This window comes from Miscanthus floridulus, chromosome 17, assembly GCF_019320115.1.
Source record: "Miscanthus floridulus cultivar M001 chromosome 17, ASM1932011v1, whole genome shotgun sequence".
In the NCBI taxonomy this organism is placed as follows: Eukaryota; Viridiplantae; Streptophyta; class Magnoliopsida; order Poales; family Poaceae; genus Miscanthus; species Miscanthus floridulus.
Genome location: NC_089596.1, coordinates 48,990,279 through 49,003,308, shown reverse-complemented (window position 1 = coordinate 49,003,308; position 13,030 = coordinate 48,990,279).

The window sequence follows — 13,030 nt, the reverse complement described above, 5'->3', positions numbered from 1 at the left end:
GTAGGCAGCATAGTGACTAGGCGTCCATCACTGTGGGCGATGTGAGTTCTATGGAATGACATGTCGCTGGGATGGGTCATGTTGAGACGTGACCGCTCCCTGCATGATGTTAGAAGTTTGACCGTGGGTTGTACTTTCTGGACCATAGTGGTTGGCGTGAGCTTCCATTAGGATCTGTGCCCATGGGATTGGGCAAGGCAGAGCCAGCCCTCAGACTTTAGGCAAGGCGGAGCCAGCCCTTAGACATTGGACAAGGCAGAGCCCATGGCCTCGATGGTCAGCAAAAGCTTGAGCCAACCCTCAGGGGTCAGATGAGGCGGATCTCGTGGCCTCGGTGTCAGCAAGAGCTGAAGCCAATCCTTAGGGGTTGGATGAGGCAGAGCCCGTGGCCTTAGTGGTCGGCAAGAGCTAGAGCCAATCCTTAGGGGTTGGGCAAGGCAGAGCCTATGGCCTCAGTATCGAGCGAGGTGGAGCCACCCTCAGGGGTCAGACGAAGCAGAGCCCGTGGCTTCGATGGTCGGCAAGAGCTGTAGTCACGCTCTTGACCGCTCAGATGAATCAATGTTGATGGTTATTAGCTCCTCCTCTTCGGGTACAATAGTATTGGTCCCCGACACCTATCCCTTGTCCCAAAAGTCCAAAGGCAAAGCAGCAACCCAACCATACCCTGTTCGAGGAGGTGAAGTTTATATCCCCATTTGTTTCACCTAAGCTTGCTTATGAAACTGAATGATCATCATCACCCTCACTCAAACCCAAGCCATGTCCCTCTGCCCATCCAAACGTTGTTCTCAATGGTCAAGATTCAAGGTTGACCATACATGATGTATCCTTCAAGAAAGAAAACTCTTGTGCCAAGGACATCATGCTTAGTACCGCGTGCAACTATGAGAATCCCAACCATCTCTCAGTCCTTGTTTCAAAACTTTTCAAGAGGATGGTTGTGGATGCTTTTGTTTATCACAAGTATTGCAAATCTCATAGTAGCACTATGGTACTAACCTTGTAGCTTGAACATGATTGCTAAATGTTTGGTGGTAAAGCTAGAAACTATACCACCATTGATAGCTGCAAGACAAAGTTCCCACGGTCGAGCTTAAGACCATAAATCAAGCACTGCCTAGAGATACCCATAATTATCATCAAAAACATAATTTTTCATTCAATGAAAGTAAGAACATGTTTTCAAGCTAGTATGCACCTTTGGGTATTCTTGGCACGAACCACTTTAGGTTAAGAATAAGAAGAACAAGGGGCATACATGCAAGAAAACATGAGAGCTGCATAACTAAAATGTCGTGATGCCCTTTGGAGATGGAACACACTCAAGAGGAGACCCCAACACTGCACACTTGGCTTTTACACAAAAGTCCAAGTGTGGGGGAAGGATGGTGAGAACCTCGCCACATGTCCCATCCACACCAAAGATCACCTTGGTTAATAACAAAAATGACAATGATAGCTCTATCTTGCTAAAAAAGAGAGAGAAAAGAAAATATGATATAAAAAAAGAAAGAAAGAAATAGAGAGCTAAAAATATAGATGATATATAAAAAAAGATAGAGTTAAAAATAATATTTGAAAAAAATAATAAAACAGAAAAAAGAGAAAGAAGGAGCCGCAAGATGGGTGCTCCTCCTCTAGACCTTTGCTACTACCACCAAGGCCCATGGTCCATACACACTATCTGTGTGTGGCCTAGCCTTGTTGAATGCCTGAGATAGACCACATCCGATAAACCACCATTCAAAACTTCTATCCGCATATACGGTCGGTAAGTACACTCAGGTATGCAAAGGTAAAATGTTCACCAACTTCTTTACTCATGTTTGTCTCCATGAGAATAAAACTTGATCATGCAAATTCATGCCTCCCTTGTTTATGTTATATGCTCTAGTTTGGTTGCATCCAGCTGGTACATCCATAGGTCTTTTAAATTAAGCATGGTGCTTATGTTAAAAAGACCTTTGATCAAAATTTGACATGGTGTTGAAATTTGATTAGTGAACTTTGAGTAATTACTTTCATAAACAATGGAGGTAACTCATGTTGGAGATAAATCAAGGCTAGGTTTATTTTTGCAAACTTTATCTTAGCCTTGCTTGAGTTATGCTTTAATATAAAGTTGGGAGAATAAAATAATAATAATAATAATAATAATAATAATAATAATAAATAAATAAATAAATTTAGGCTCTCTAGTATTCCAACTGGAAGAGCCCTTGTTTGTTTTCATTTTCTTTCTTTTATCCAATAAACAGGTACAAGAATAAGTGTGGGGGAGATCTCTCATGCATAACAAACACACAATTGAGATCTTCCACCAACACATTGCACAAACATCAAATGATCCAACATACTGAAGGACCAGAACAGATGGCTTCGGAGAGGATTGGTTGAACCTCTGGTTAGCCAAACCTTCTCTGACTCACCTTAGCTCCTTCATCTTCAAATGATGGTTTGTACAACATTTCCCTTAACTCTCCTAAATTCTAAAGGTTTAAAAAATTGAATAAATTTAAAATACAAAACAAATGATACTCAATCTCCATGCTATCCTTTGATTAAATTTGCATACTCTTTATTCCTCGCTAATATTCCTATAACTTGTGGACAATTCATCATAGGGACCCCATGTTATCTAAGTAATTGGAATATGTGATATAGCAGGATGAAAATGAACCTTCCTCTCTTATGCAAAGAACTTAGGATTTATTTTACAAAAGCAAAATTCAAATAGCATGCTCCTCAGTGATGATCAAATTCCGACCAAAGCCATATCTAGTGTTTAGAGCTTAAAGCCTCCAAATTTATGCTACTTATTTCTACATTGAGTTTTGTCAAGTCTTGTTGACCCTTGTTGAGAAAGTTATCATGCCCCCTAAGATCAAGATCACATACACCCACATACATAAGCTATTCCTACACTAGGAATGCGCTAAAACATGCCTCCACCCACCCAAAACTATGCTCCTACACTAGGAGTAGACAAAAAATGTTTGTTAGGAAAATACTCCATCTTTTATAATATAGTGATCTCTCTCAATATGTGGTTTAAGAGACATGGGCTATGCAAAAGTATGAAAAAGAAAAAAAAATATGGACACATGAAGGTCCAAGAAGAAAAAATATATATAGGGACACATGAATGGTCCCAAGGTATTGAAGAAAAAAGATGAGCACATGAAGGCTCATAAAAATAAAAAATTAATAATAAAATGATAGCCATGTCTCAAAATAAAAAGCTAGAGAGATCACTCATACAAAAGGAGTATAGTATAGATTTAGAAATGTTTTATCCACACACTTGCACTTCTTGATCTAAGGGTATGACATCTTTTCTCCTTGGATCCAAGATTTGACTTAACAAAATATGTAGAGTAAGTATGCCTTCATATCTTTCCCTACCCAAAGATCCACATAAGCTTTTTAGAAGTAGTAAAGAAAGAAGGCAACACTATGATATGCCTTGGTGAGGAACCAAACACATATATGAGCGATCTGAGAGAATCCTTTGAGGAGCTAAGCTATGTTTACATTTTCAAATTCAAATGAAAACCCAAGTTTCTAAATTGACTGATGCAAAGGGGAATTGAATCCATGCTGTTCCATTATTCAATTACCGAAGAACCGATGCAACTCAGTCGCAACCAGCATGCGCTTCACAAGGAAGCTAGCCTGACTATTCATCTAGATCAGATCCTGCTCTGTGACGATGTGTGGCCATGTGGGCCAACCCGTTGAAGACTCCGATGGTCATTAGATATGAGGATAGTTGTCGGACCTACTATGGTCCACCGACACCACTGTTGGTGGTCCTTAACTCGTATTTTTAACCACCAACCATCATATAAAATTGGCACAAATTATCACCAAACCTAGAAATAGGACTTTGAACTAACAATTTCCATAGGTTTTGGAGAATTCTTTGTTTTGCAGGGACAATCATGAAAACATACTAAGTTGGGCCAAAAGTGAAAGAAAATATAAAAGAAACATTCAATCTTCATCTTGGACCAAGCAAGCAAAGGAGAAAAGGACCACTCAACCAAAGAAACTAGGCCAAACACCAGCATAGAAGTATAGCCATACCCCCCTTGCCACCTCTTGAGCCCACCTTTGGCAAGGCCGGTATCATTAATGCTCCTAAGGTCAGTGGCGGTGGTGCGTACATAAAAAACACAGGCAAAACATCTTATTCAAGCTATAAAAGGCGAAGACCACCCCCTCATTCAACAACACACCAAGGGAAAGAGCACCACACTTAGGGCATCACTCCAAAGGGTCTAGGCCCTAGCTAGCTAGTAGATTTGGTTTGGGAGAGATGTGAGGGAGAGTACAGGGAAGAGCCGAACTTGTCGGTGTCTCCCCAAACTTGTACCTCCACAGAATATTTGCTAAGTAAGTGTTAGGGTTTCTTATGGAGTTAAGTCTTTTGATTAGTTAAGCTTTACTCTTACTTGTTTGTGGGTTCATCATCCACTCTCATAGTAGATGCTCCAGTAGACGGCTGTGATAAAGTCAGATAACCTAATGCATGCTAGAGTAGTAGTCGATAGCGTAGATGTGGTGTCTAGGCTAGAGGCTACCTTCGTTTGCCTCGTGCCCCACGGTTGAGGGGTAGGTGGTAGGTGGTGATAGCCCTATCCGTCTCTTGTAATCCCCCACATTCGTGTATGACATAGAGCCATAGGCTGCCAACACTTGGCAGATCAGTGTTCATCGATGTCCCAAAGTAAGCAAGTAAAAGTAGAGTTTATCTATCCTTAGACCCAAAAGCCATAGGAATCCATCTCTACCCTTTCCAACTCTACCCTTGTGTTGTCCTTGGATGGATTAGCTAGAAGAAGTACCTCCGTTCCCTATGAAAATATGATACCCTAAATACTTCTGGGTGAAATCTACAAAAGTAGTTCCATACGCTTGTGGATTAAATTCTGTAGACGTTAAGAAATACCAACAAGCTTTCTAGTGCCATTGCTGGGGAACGGTTGCTATTTTCTCTGAACCTAGTTAATCCTCATATTTGTACCTTTTATTTTTATAAAAACAAAATATTTTCTTTTTATCTTTTCCATCATGAAGCCAACTTCAAATCTAAACCTTTTCACTTCAAAGGGGGAATTCTTAGAGCCACCACTTTCAAAACCAATTTCATCTGGCTATTAACTCCACCCTGGCTTGATAGCCATGGTTCGGGCACAACCCTTCTCAAGGCATGATAACAAAATCCCCTGCCATCACCTGCTAGAATCTGAGGAAATATGTTCAGTGCCTGAGCATCCCGGGCATGACAAAAGAAACTCTAAGGTGGAAATCATTTTCTCTCTCTCTCATAGGGAAGGCAAAACAATGGTACACATTTGCCATAGAAAAGTATGAATGGGAACTGGGATGAACTTAAAGACAAGTTTTGTCTTGCATTTTTCCCCATGTTCCGTATCATCTCTCTACCAAGGGCGATCCTTGACTTCGAGCAGAATGAGAAGGAGTCTATAGGTGCAACGTGGGCCTGATTTTCAATGTTAATACATGTCGGCCCAGACTTGTCATTACCGAATGTCATGATTTTGTGTCTCTTTTGTACTGGTCTTGACATAGATGCTGACCTATGCCTAGATGTGAATGCAAGACAATAGGCATCATCATGCATGTGCACGTACGCATGCATATGATGTCATCTTACAAGGAACTTCTAGATTTTCCTTTTGCATGACGATGCAAGCAAGATAATTATTGAAGCTTTCACGTACACATCTCTATCGATATGAGATACACGTACGTATATAGGCATCCTGAACTGGCTCCAACACAACATCAACCCCATTCGACTGCTTTATGCCGCTAAACGAGCCACCATTGAGTCATAAGCGAGCTATCCACGCAACATCCACCTACTCGAACATCATGACACGTTGACTACTACACGCTAGTGTCAATAATCTCCCCAAATCTGATCTGCCTAAGGCTGATCAGTGACATAAGGATGACATCAGCAATGATGATCACTGCAAAGAACATGGCGCTATAATGACTGCGACTGCCGCCATGATGACTGGCCGAAAAGCTCGAGGGTCGGGCAATTTCGTTGATGCCGACCAAATAATGTCATATGCCACTGACCAAGAATTCAGACTAAAGCTAAGTCACCCTTCATATATGTGCATTTAATAAAGTTTTCTCCTTGGTGTCTCTCTAATTATTTTTTTCACCATTTAATCTCCATGTTTAAATATATTTAAGATATTCCACTCATTCCCCATGCGTAATATCTTTAAGATATTCTCCATCGACTTGCTGACCAGCCACGTTCTCATTCATGTATCCAAAAGTGGCCCTATTCTCGATCTCGCACCAACATGTGCACGGGCGCCAGCGCTCTACGTTATGCGGCTCTTAGGCGACGCTCGTACTCTTATGCATAAACAGGTGCCGGTCACTCTACTCTATGGGGTATGGGCTAGTCGGGGCTGGTGATGCGATACAGAACCAACTGGAAGGAAATTATTCATATTTAAAATATGAACAAACTTCAAACAAACATAATGTTTATCTTCTCCGCTCTGCTGCCTTCATTTTTTAGTCCATATATTTTATCTTTACATCATGTACTACTTATTCTAAATATTTGTATTACAGTGGCCTGGTTTAGTCAACAAGCTTATTTTTTATGCTTGGGGGCTGGATCAACCAGGAAGGACAAGAAGATCATCGTCTGGGTGGTCACACCACCTGGCAGTCGGACTTCACCGCCGACCAGCCGGTCGGACCGTTAGGCTCATGGACTTCATCACTAATAGTTGGATGGACTGTTCAGTGCTCACTTCTGCTCGACATTCACTTCACTGCTGACCAATTGGTTGGCCTGCTCGGTGCTTGCTTCTTCGCCGACTAGCTGGTCGGATTATTTGTCGCTTAGGCTTCATCGTCAGCTACTGCTGGGGCTCGCCAGCTAAGCTAGGGACTCCTCGATGTTTGAATTCTTCGTGAAAGCAGTCACCAGCTAAGCTAGGGACTCCTCGGTATTTGGATTCATTGTGCAAGCATCGCCAGCTAAACTAGGGACTCATCGGCATTTGGATTCTTCTTGCAAGAGTCGCCAGCTAAGTTGGGGACTCCCTTGGTGTTCGATTTTTGCTACGTCTCTGTCGGTCGATTCAAATCTATTGGTTTTCCTCTGAACCTTGTTGCGGTGATTTGGTAGTTCCAAGGTGGTCTCCTATGAGGAGACTACCCACCCTAAGCCTTATGATGAACTATTCAGATTGCCTTACTCGGATCAGATCAAGGCCACACGATCGGTCAAGTGCTAAGCACACTCTGCTTCTTTGATCACCAAAAATATTTTGACATGCATTTTTTTGACCCTGCTACAAGATTCATTCTTCATCTTTCAGTAGGCTTGGGGACTAAGTGACTACACTTCACCCAGTGGATTAATGTAGTGTTTTTCTCAAGCTTTACCCTCCTTATTGACTAATGTCATGGATGGTAATCTTCCGACCTCACAAACAGAGTCTAAGTGGCTACACTTCATCTGAGGTGAAGAATTTTCAAAATTAATCTTGAGCCCCTTACATCCTTCTGGCCAGCCTTACTTGAGTAAGTCCAAGGCTTGTTCACCAGTCAAACAAGTCAGCAACCATTTTCATAGGTTGGATCACTAGTTAAACTGGTCGGCTATCATTTTCACCGGTCGGACTACTAGTTAAACTGGATCGGATTACCAGTTAAACTAGTCAGCTTCAAGATAAGCTGCTCGAACATGATAAAGACAGGCATTGCTCAGTGGATACAAGGAGCTCGAAGGACTAGCTATGGGGGATATACCCTCAGGTACCCATGGCGCAAGACATGGGCCAGCACCATTAGGGATGGTGCAGCCCACAAGATCAAGGAGGATTTGATTTATTAGGACTCTTTATGGATATTGTAATCTAAATAGAATACCTATCATATAACCGACTAGGATACTTTCCTTGTAACCCTACCCCTCTAGAGTATATAAGGAGGGGCAAGGGTCCCCTAGTCCGGCATCCCTAGATATCTCAATACAATCCAACAGAACATAGGACATAGGGTTTTATGTCACATTGATGGCATGAACCTATCTAAATCTTATGTCTCAGTGCTTGTGTTACCATCTAGTTTCTTGATCACGTGCACCTCTACCACACAATCTACCATCATGGGCATACCCCTCGGTGGACTACCGACTGATATTCTGTCGACACCCCCTGAGCGAAGACAGTGCCCGCTGACCTCCTTCACCGGCACACCACTCCAACAACAAAAACCAAGATAAGTCCCATTCTCTCAACCTTTCATTTTCCCACCTTGTTACTATTTCCCTCTTCTCGAGCAACTTTAGCAGATGCTTAGCTGCATCAAAGGAATGGCTAACTTATCACCTAGCTGCTCTTTCTAAAGGAAGGCTATGATCGAAGGTGCCTTGTCAAGCAAGGTCGGGATGGGTGGAACGAGTTGAGTGACGAGGGAACCGAGCGAAGGATCAGTGAGAGCACTAATAGAATGGCCCCGACCATCACATTACTAGCTATGTCATCTTTCCCCTCTCTCATTTCCATTTCATTACTTTTGTAGCTCTCTCCCTCCCTATCCATGAACGGATCATGTCTCCTAGCCGCATGACTGGCATGGGGCCCCCTAGAATGTAACACCCCAGTGTTAAGCATTGCATTTGGCATTTGTATTTCATGAGCACAAGCATCATCCATTCATTCATGAGCATGAGCATATGAAGTTTCATTTCATTTACTTCTCCTTATCACATGTGATGTTGCTCATATACTTAATTATGCTTGTGATCATATGTGACCAATGCATGAGATGGTTGTGAGGTCACCAAAATACCTCAGACACACCTAGAATGATAATTGGAACAATGTTTGTATTCATGACATGGGCCAATTTTGCTTCTAAGTGTCGGTTTACTTTGAAATGCCTTTTACATGATGCTAGTTTGACCAAAGTTGAATAGTAGCTTAGAGAGTTTGCATAGGCTGTGTGACCTAAATGAAAGTTGTAGTTCACATCATGGGTAACAAACTTTGTTTAAGGGTCATGAGCTGAATCAATGTCTAACATGGTCAAATAGAGCTCACAAGTTTCAACTCAATGTTGTTTGTAACTTAGAAAATTTTGCTAAGTCCTAAACCTGGTTTATAGTTTCAAAGTACCCCACTTTGGAGCACTGTAGTTTGAAAACCATTCGGATTTAGGCAAAACTCCTTTAAGCACTGTAGTTTGGAGCTCTACATTTTTGTATTAATGAAGTTTTCACTGATTCGCCATGGTTTGGGAGATTGGGAGGTCAGAAAATCGAGTTTCAGTCGACTGAATGGAGCTTGCTGGTTCAAAATCTCAGCCAACATTGTGGCTATCCGTGATAGGAGCCACACGCCATGTGTCGCTGCTCGCTTGATCGTGCGTCCGCCGTGTCCCCACGTCTGTGTGCTAAAGAGGAGAAGAGGTCGGGCGCTCACTCTCCACTCTCACTCATGCGACCTCCCTCCTCGCTCACTCTCACTCACCTCTGCCTCACCTCTCTCTTGCCCTCACCGCACCCAAGTGAACATAGCGCCACGCCATCGCCATCACACCTCCACCGAGCTCGCTCACTGCCACCACCACATCACCATGCATCATATCTCGCCCACTGCTCGGCCATCACCTCCTCTACCTCACCGACCACCCATTGCCTTAACCCAAGCCAAGGTAAACGCCTAAGGGCGAGTTTGCCATAGCTATGCCCTCGTCGGAGCACCATTGAGCTTGCGCTCATCGTAGTCGTGCTCCATCGGGCCATCTCTCTCATGCTTTTCTCTTGTTAGGGTTAGCCTAGGGTCACATCTACCTCACGCCGCTGGTCGTCGAGCCAACGCTAGCACACCAATGCCAGAACACGGTTGCTCAGCGCCATGCTCTCACCGCTACCATGCCATGTACGCGGCCAAGCTTCACCGCCGCTCCACCATCGCCCTCACCTAACCCTAGGTCTTCACTAGGTAGCCCTAAAGCCGTAGTAGTGCTCGCCTTAGCTTACCGTCACCAGAGACAATGAGCCTGCCAAAGCACAACGCCACCTGCCTACCATGGCCACCATCAATCTAGCTCTGACGAACCTCTGAGCCAACCAAGGGCACTCGTAGATGCGGAATGGGTTGGGGAACATGTCAGGGGGTGACGCTACCGCCGGTGACCTCGCTGTTGGTGAGCTTTTCGCCTAGTCAATTATCGCCTCTGCCTTGGTCTCACTGGCGCATGGGGCCGGGTTGACCTATGGGCCCCTGCTGTCAGCCACTGTGGGTGTAGTAGACCGAGTGTACATAGCATTTAGGGTTTAGTTGGTTTTTGAATTAATTTCACAGATTGGATTACAAACTTCAAAAATTCATATCTTGAGCTAGGAGTCTCCAAATGGGGTGAACCAAATTTTGTTAGATTCATCTTGAAGTGTACTATTTGATAAAAATATGAAATCTACTAGGTTAGGGTATTTTTCTAGGAGAATTAAATTGAGCAAGGTAAGTGCTTTTAAAGTAGTTTATATCTTGTAAAATGCATAACTTGAGCTAGGAAAGTGATAAAATTGTGATTCCAATTTTTCTAGGTCTTGTGTTGACATGCTCTAGCTAGGAAAAATATTAAACCTATAGTAAACATACTTGTAATATGGTCTTCCTATTTGATCTTAATTAATTGCTAGATTCTAGTGAAATTAATTGGGGTAAAATACATAACATATGATCATACAAATTTTTACACAGTATTCTCATTCTAGGCGGAAAGTAAGAAAAACTATTAAATCTATTGGTTGACACTTTTTACTATGCTAAACTATTTTTACTAAAATAAGCGTATCTAACTTGTCATTTTTGTAGAGGTAGCTATACTTGTCCAAATGGCATGAAATTTGTAATGTATACTACTAGGGCCATGTGTAGCCTACTATAATTTTCTTGGAATTTATTGAGCACTGGAAATATTTACTCTGTAAATCACCTTATTATCTAAGGAAATTAATAAATGAAAATAAATAAATTAGTTAGGCTTAACCATGATGTTTTTCTGTGGTGTGTGTGATACATATAATCTATTAATACTGTTAGTGAGGCTTAGAAGTATTTGTTTATAGGCAACTAGTTCATTATTGCTTTATAATTCAACTAGATGACTGCATGTGTAGTTTCTGTTGTGGTGATGATTTCATGATGATAATGATCTTTTACTGTAAAGATGGTTAATAAAAAAAGTTGTAGATAACTTACTTATATACCTTGTGTTAAATTTTCATAGTCATAGGCCTTATGGTTTGAGAATGATAGCTATTAGAAGTCTATTGTCAGAAATACTTGCTCTCTAGGATAGATCTGAAAGATTGAATTGTTTGACCTAGATAACTGCTGAATCACATTGAGATGATTAAAAGAAAGTTGTAAGAAATTTCATAAGATTTCTAGAATGTCCACAACCATATTATTTTGATGTGTATAACTCTAGTTATGGTCAAAACAAGTGGCTGCTATCTTGTAGTCCAGAAAATGATTTACATAAGTGTTTGTTTAAGTTACTAGAGAAGAGATATGCACCTACTCTGTAAAAGAAAATGTAACTTGTTATCACCTTAATGCAATTGCTGCTGAGAACACTTATGAGGATGCATTCATCACATCATATCATATTATACATGTCATTATATATGCATCCATGATATCTTATTTCTTGCTCATGCATATAGGATCATCTGAGAGGATAACTCTATTGGAATTCAACGAAGAAGAAGAGGAATAATAGGAGGCACCTTAGGCTGTAGCTCTAGAAGGAGAGGAGCAAACTCTTGTAGACCTACCTGAGTGCCTAGATCATAGGCCAGCTTCCTTTATCAAAGGCAAGCCCTGGAGCATTTTAAGCCTCCCATGTTTTATAAAATATCACTTGTGTCTTTTATGTTTGATGCATTAGGTTATAAGAGTTGGTTGGAAACACTTGATGCATAGAACTACATTGTCCTAGATATATACCTTTAACCCTATGTAGGTCTAGGATTAAATATCTGCTTAGCCATGCTTAGACCGATAGAAGTGGGGTGATTTCCTATCACCTGCGAGATATAGGTGGATACCGAAAACACGGTTGGCTATATTTGCTATCGTACAATAGAACTATGGGGTAATGTAACTAGAGGTCGGGTGGAGTCTATGTGTAGGTTGACTCATGTGATTCCATCTGTGCCGATTAAGGACCGTACCATTGTTCATGACTCTATCAAGATTGAACGCATGCCTCTCACTTAGCTAGCCGGATAACTCGTTCCAACCATGAAGCCGAGTAGCTAAACTCAGGCCAGGCCCCGTTCTATGAAAGTGCGCACTCTAGATGGTAGTAAGGATGTGCGGGGAGCTCGACGTGAGCCCAAGGGTAGGCTGGGCCTGAACGTCCTAGTAGCTGGTTGTCCTAGATTATGCGGTGCTGATTGAACCCACGAATTGGACCTAAGTGGTACCAAAGGTGGCCTGAGACTACCTTAGCATAGGTATGTCTGAGTTTGTGTTAGGAATAAATTCCTAACTGGATGAAATCGATTCGAATCGCCATCTCTCCCAGATAGTGAGAAACTCTGACTCACACCAACATCGTAGTAACTATGTTATGGAATATGATGGTTCGGATGAATATGGAATTATTATACTGGCTATGGTTACTACTATATGATACTAAATGATATACCACATGTTTGGCATAGGTTAGTTGCTAATCTAGAGATGAATAGCTATAATTAACTTGATAACTGAATTATAACTGTATACTTGAATTGGTAAGCTTTTTATGTAAAATGTTGTCAAGCTAGCTCCACTTATACAACCTTGCATAATCCTTGGAGTCACTTTATTTTTGGTTTATGATGGGTAAGTCTAGCTGAGTACCTTCTTGTACTCAGGGTTTATTTCCCATTATTGCAGATAGTACGATGTATCTTGGCTACTATAAGAACTAATTCTATCCTACT